Source organism: Sminthopsis crassicaudata, chromosome 4, assembly GCF_048593235.1.
Source record: "Sminthopsis crassicaudata isolate SCR6 chromosome 4, ASM4859323v1, whole genome shotgun sequence".
Taxonomy (NCBI): Eukaryota; Metazoa; Chordata; class Mammalia; order Dasyuromorphia; family Dasyuridae; genus Sminthopsis; species Sminthopsis crassicaudata.
The window spans coordinates 238,401,361-238,408,686 of record NC_133620.1 but is presented as its reverse complement, the minus strand read 5'-3'; the positions used below and the strand labels follow the sequence as shown (position 1 = coordinate 238,408,686).

General features: G+C 32.3%; 1 protein-coding gene across 4 annotated transcripts in view; it reads right to left on the bottom strand.

Moving 5' to 3' along the window:
• The window catches only part of FILIP1 (filamin A interacting protein 1), a 260,412-nt gene that overhangs the window by 24,118 nt on the left and 228,968 nt on the right, over positions 1 to 7,326 (bottom strand). The window lies entirely within an intron of this gene.

The following is a 7,326-nucleotide window of genomic DNA, read 5'->3' as shown; positions in this document are numbered from 1 at the left end:
AGATTTTATGTTTTCCTAGATAAACTTTGAAGATTGTATTTCCCTCTATATCATGTTCTAAAAAGCTTTAATTCTTCACCAACACAAATATAACTTGCCTTATCATAAAACAAATACATACTATAGAGACAGGAATTTTCTGGTATTCAAAATATATGCATTTATATTTTTAAAGTAATACTGAAAATATCTTTTTGCCCTATATTCCCTTTCTTCTAGATGTGCTATGCCCTGACTACCCCCTTTTCTTGAGTGGCCTTCAATGCCTCTATATTTCATTGAAATTTTATTTACTGTAATGTAAGCTTTCTTCAACTTTATTGTGTCATAGACCTCTCTGTTTTAAAACTTTCTGCTCCAAATTTTTCCTTTTCCCCCCCATCCCCACCCCTAGATGGCAGGTATTACAATACATGTTAAATCCAATATATGTATACATATTCATATAGTTATCTTGCTGCAAAAGAAAAATCAGATCTAGAAAGAAAAAAAAACAACCCGAGAAGGAAAACAAAAATGCAAGCAAATATCATTAGAAAGCATGGAAATACTGTGTTGTGGTCCATACTCAGTTCCCACAGGCCTCTATCTGGGTATATATGGCTTTCTTCATCACTGAACAATAGGAACTGGTTTGGATCATCTCATTGTTGAAGAGAGCCATGTCCATCAGAATTGATCATCGTATAGTCTTGTTGTTGCTGTTTATAATGATCTCCTGGTTCTGCTCATTTAGTATCAGTTCATGTCAGTCTCTCCAGGCCTCTCTGAAATCATTCTGTTGGTCGTTTCTTACAGAACAATAATATTCCATACATTCATATACCATAATTTATTTAGCCATTCTTCAATTGATAGGCATCCATTCAATTTCCAGTTTCTACTCACTACAAAAAGAGCTGCCACAAACGTTTTTGCACGTGTGGGTCCCTTTCCCTCCTTTAAGATCTCTTTAGGATATAATATAAGCCAGTAGAAACATTGCTGGGTCAAAGGGTATGCACAGTTTGATAGCTTTTTGAGTATAGTTCCAGATTGCTCTCCAGAATGGTTGGATCCCTTCACAGTTCTACCAATAATGTATCAGTGCCCCAGCTTTCCCACATCTCCTCCAACATTTATCATTATCTTTTTCTGTCATCTTAGCCAATCTGACAGGTATGTAGTGATATCTCAGAGATGTCTTAATTTGCATTTCTCTGATCAATAGTGATTTGGAGCAACTTTTCATATGACTAGAAATAGTGTAAATTTCCTCATCTGAAAATTGTCTGTTCATATCCTTTGACCATTTATCAATTGGAGAATGGCTTGAATTCTTATAAATTTGAGTTAATTATATATTTTAGAAATGAGGCCTTTATCAAAACCTTTAAATGTAAAAATGTTTTCCTACTTTATTGCTTCCCTTCTGATCTTGTCTGCATTAGTTTTGTTTGTACAAAAACTTTTAAACAATATAATCAAAATTATCTATTTTTGATCAATAATGATCTCTAATTCTTCTTTGGCCACAAACTCCTTCCTCCTCCACAGATCCAAGAGGTAAACTATCCTATGTTCTTCTAATTTGTTTATAATATCATTCTTTATGTCTAGATCATGAACCCATTTTGACCTTATCTTGGTATTTGGTGTTAAGTGTGGGTCAATGCCTAGTTTCTGCCACACTAATTTCCATTTTTTTTTCCAGCAGTTTTTGTGAAATAATGAATTCTTATCCTAAAAGCTGGGGTCTTTCGGTTTGTCAAACACTAGATTACTATAGTCATTGACTATTTTGTCCCGTGAACCTAACCTATTGCACTGATCAACTACTCTGTTTCTTAGCCAGTACCAAATGGTTTTGATTACTGCTGCTTTATAATAGTTTTAGATCTGGTACAGCTAGGCCCCCTTTATTTGCCTTTTTTTTTTTTTTTCATTAATTCCCTTGAAATTCTTGACCTTTTGTTATTACAGATGAATTTTGTTGTTATTTTTTCCTAGGTCAGTAAAATAGTTTCTTGGGAGTTTGATTGGTATAGCACTAAATAAATAGATTAATTTAGATAGTATTGTCATCTTTATTATATTTACTAGACCTATTGAAGAGCACTTAATATTTTTCCAATTGTTTAGATTTGACTTTATTTATGTGGAAAGTGTTTTGTAGTTTTGCTCATATAGTTCCTGATTTTCCCTTGGCAGATATACTATTGACAGTGATTTTAAATAGAATTTCTTTTAGTATCTCTTGCTGTTGGATTTTGTCAATGATGTAAATCTTGTAAAAATGCTCATGATTTATGTGGATTTATTTTGTATCCTGAAACTTTGCTAAAGTTGTGGATTATTTATAAGAGTTTTCAACTAAAAAACTTTAAGTTGAATCTCTAGGGTTCTCTAAGTATACCATTATATTATTTGCAAAGTATGATAATTTGGTTTCCTCATTACCTACTCCAATTCTGTTAATCTCTTTTTCTTCTCTCATAGCCAAAGCTACCATTTCTAATACAATATTGAATAGTAATGGTGATAGTGGGCAATCTTGTTTCACCCCTGATGTTATTGAGAATATTTCCAATTCATCACCATTACTTACATATGATGCTTAGTGATGGATTTAAATAGATGCTACTATTTTAAGGAAAAGTCCATTTATTCCTCTAATCTCTAGTGTTTTTAATAGGAATGGATGTTGGGTTTTATCAAATGCCTTTTCTGCATCTATTTGGGTTTTTTTAATTTATTAAACCTATTTATTTTTATTAAACATATGCATGGGTAATATTTCAGCACTTACCCTTGCAAAATTTTCTGTTCCAATTTTTCTCTCTCCCCACCCCCTTCCCTAGATGGCAGATAGTCTAATACGTGTTAAATATGTTTAAAAATATATTAAATCCAATATCTATATATACATATTTATACAGTTATCTTGCTTATGCATATATTGAGATAATCATATGTTTTTTGTTAATTTGGTTATTGATCTAATCAATTTTGCTAATAGTTTTCTTAATATTGAACCAGCCCTGCATTCTTCATATAAATCCTACTTGATATTACCCTGAGGATGATTTTCTGTAATCTCTTTGTTAAGATTTTATTTAAGATTTTGCATTAATATTCATTGTTTTAATATTTATTCATGGTCTATAATTTTCTTTCTCTGTTTTCATCCTACCTGCTTTAAGTATCAATACCTTGTCTGTGCCTTAAAAGGAAGTTGGTAGAAGTCCTTTGTTCCTTATGTTTTCAAATAGTTTATGTAGTATTGGAGTTAATTGTTCTTTAAATGTTTGGTAGAATTCACATATAAATCCATCTGGTCCTGGGGATTTTTTCTTGGGGAATTGATTAATAGCTTGTTCTATTTCTTTTTCTAAAATGGGACTATTTAAGTTATTTATTTCCTCTTCTGTTAATTTGGGCAATCTATATTTTTGTAAGTATTCCTCCATTTCATTCCTCAAATTTATTGGCATAAAGTTAAGCAAAGTATTTCCTAATTTTTGCTCTAATTTCCTCTTCATTAGTGGAAAGTTCTCCCTTTTCATTTTCAAGACTAATAAATTGATTTTCCTTTTTCCTTTTTCTAATCAAATTAACTAAAAGTTTATCTATTTTGTTAGTTTTTCATAAAACCAACTTTTAGTTTTATTAATCAATAGTTTTTTTTTTACTTTCAATTTTATTAATCTCTCCTTTTATTTTTAGAATTTCAAGTTTGGTATTTGATTGGGGGTTTTTGATTTGTTCATTATCTAGCTTTTTTAGTTGCAAACCCAATTCATTGATTTTCTCTTTCTCTATTTTATGCAAATAAGATCTAGAGATAAAATTTTCTCTTATTACCACTTTGGTATTTGCTATTTGGTATTTGGTAACAATTTTGGTATGTTGTCTCATTATTGTCATTCTTTTGGACGAAATTATTGTGTCTATGATTTGCTGTTTCACTCATTCATTTTTTAGCATGAGATAATTTAGTTTCCAATTACTTTTTAGTCTATTTCTCCTGGTCTTATATTACATGTGATTTTTATTGCATCATGATCTGAAAAAAATGCATTTGCTATTTCTGCCTTTCTGCATTTGATTTTGAGGTTTTTGTGCCCTAGTACATAATCAATTTTTGCATAAGTTCTATGAACCACTGAGAAAAAAAAAGTAAATTCCTTTCTGTCTCCACCTAATTTTCTCCAAAGATCTATCATATTTAAATTTTCTAACATTTTGTTTGCTTCCTTAACTTCTTTCTTATTTATTTTGTGGTTTGATTTATCTAGTTCTGAGAAAGCAATGTATTTCTTGTAAACAACATACTGTAGGATTCTGGCTTTTAATCCAATCTGCTATCCGCTTCCATTTATGGGGGAGTTCGTCCCATTCATATTCACAGTTAAAATAACTTATCCTGTATGTTCTGCCATCTTATTTACCCTAGGTTATGCTTTTCTCTTTCTTATTCCCCTTCCCTTCTCTCCAGTATTTTGCTTTTGATGACCACCTCCCTCAAACAGTCCTCTCCCTTTAGAGCCCCTCCCCTTTTTACACCTTTCCCCTTATTCTTCTGTTTTCCCTTCTATTCATCTTTCCCTTTCTTTTCCTCCTTTCCCTCCTACTTCCCTATAAGGTGAGACAAGTTTCTTTGTGATACCAAATATGTCTGATATTCTCTCTTAGAGCCAAACTGATGAGATCTATTTCTATTTCTAATTCTATTGAGGCAGAAAACAGATTATATAATCAAAACACACACCTTAAAAGAGCTACATTGTGGTGATTAAAAGTTTGAGTCTCATAAAGATTTCCTTATAGTTACATTTCCAATTGGTTACTTTAAGTGCCCTAGAACAGTGGTTCTCAAACTTTTAAAATAGGGGGCCAGTTCATTGTCCCTCAGCCTGTGGGAGGGCCGTACTATAGTAAAAACAAAAACTCACACTCTGTCTCCGACCCTCAGTCCATTTGCCGTAACCGGTGTGCCACATAAATGTCCTCAGCCCACTGCATCTGGCCTGTGGGCCATAGTTTGAGAACCCCTGCCCTAGAATATTGATGTCAACTCAAATTCAAATAGAAAGGAGGGGAGCACAAAACTATAGCTAAGGAACCCCATAGGCTGCATATTGACTTAGATAACTACTATTAACATTATCTGTGTTTTATTGTATTTTTATTTATTTTGTCAGCTATTTTCAACTCCATTTTAATCTGGTTCAGACTTCACTTTGGAGTACCATGGACAGTGTTAAATAACTGTATTCTACCTTAAAGCTTCTTAAATTGTGGATCTCAATTTTAACTGAAGGTAGGAGTTGAGAAAAATTTGCCAACCTTAAAAGATGTCAAACATTATGCCAAGATTTAATTCTTTATGTAAAAATAAACATGTACTTTCATCTCATTAGAATGCAAATTTGCTTTTCATCAATGGTAAAATTGTGCATATACCAAAGAAGTTTTTAAAATAAATTTCTTTATGTTTTATTATCAGTAAAGTTTTATTTGCATACTTATTCAATATACTCATTTTCCCAGCATCACATAAAAATTTCTTGTAAACAACATATTATAGGATTTTGGCTTTTAATCTAGTCTGGTATCTGCTTCTATTTTATGGGAGAATTCATCTCACATTCACAGTTAAAATTATTAACTGTATTTCCTGCTATCCTATTTTTTTCCTAAGTTATAATTTTCTCTCTCTTTTCCCTCTTCACCAGTGTTTTGCTTCTGACTACTACCTCCCTCAATATGCCCTCCCTTTTTTCAGCCCTTCATGCACTTTCTTATCCCTTTTCCCTTTTACTTCTGTTCTCCCTTTTATTAGCCTCCCCTTTTCTTTTCTTCTTTTTCCTCCTACTTCACTATAGGGTGATTAAATATTTCTCAGGCAAAGAGGTCATAAGTGGAAAAAATTGAATCCTCTCTAAGGCTCTATGTTTGAATCAAGATCCAGCTGTTGTGTTCTACTACATTTATATTCACCAATTTGTTCGCAATTGCTAAACGTATTCTCTAAAGATATTCTGACTTGCTTCAAAAGAAGCTATAGAAGAGTTGCTGGTCAGTAGATGGAGCTTTCATATTAGCTGTTTACCAAGCTGACATAATCACAGAACTTGAAACAACTACAACAAAACATATTGATTTTTCAGAAAATGACCTGCCCTTTTTTTTTCATTCATTGACAAACATAGATTGATGTTCTACTATATGGTGAAACATTGTATCAAATAATGATAAATTTAGAACTAAGGGGGTTGCTTTTTACCACTCACAACCTCTCTTTGCCTAAGAAATTTTTATATGACTATAGGTATTAAGATATTGATAATAAATAATAATTTCAGGACCCCCAATTCAGTTATGAGACTCTGGTGTCACAACCCACATTTTAAGAAGCTGAGATTTAGCCTAACTCTCTCATTTTATGAGGAAATGGAAGTCCATGGAACTGAAGACCTGCCCAAAGTCACACAAGTTCTCAGGGGCAGTACCAGGATTTAAACTCAGGTCTATTAGTTCAGTTCTCTTTCTATTGGACTTAGGATATGAATAGGATAGTCCACACCAACTTACATTTTTTCTTTTTTTTAATTTTCTTTTTTTTATTTTATAGTTTTTATTTACCAGATATATGCATGGGTAATTTTACAACATGGACAATTGCCAAACCTTTTGTTCTAATTTTCCCCTCCTCCCCCACCCAGATGGCAGGTTGACCAATACATTACATTTTTTCTAAAACTAGTAAGCCAATCAGATATTCTGCAGATGATTATAGAGCTGAGAGATAAAAAGATAGTAAGGGTGAGGGAAATACCTACACTGATAAAAGATGAATTAATTTTATGGGGTAAATTCCTAGTAGAAATTCTACATTTTTATAAGAGTTTTAGAAATCTCCAAATTCCTTTAGTGTCATCTTCTGTAAAAATGGTGGCAAGATTTTATAATTTTAAAAAATATTTCTATTTTTAAAATAGAGGCAACATTTGCAGTGGCACCAAGTACAACAGTCATACTTAAATATTGGGGCAGAAGGATTTATAGCATAGTATAAATGCCTTTGGGAACTCACTGGGGAAACTACCTGAAGAGATGCATTGTGGCAATTTATAATTTCTGAGAGTGGGTTGGAGTACTAGAAAATGTAAATGACTAAGCTGCTGATGGTCACACAATTTTTATATATCAGAGGGGCTTGGACTCAGATTTCTTTTTCCCCTTTGCTATCTTACCATACTACTTTAACAATACATAGTGGAAAACCAAGATGAACATAATTGAAAAATTCTTGTTTGTAACATTTTGTGCCTGGAATACTAC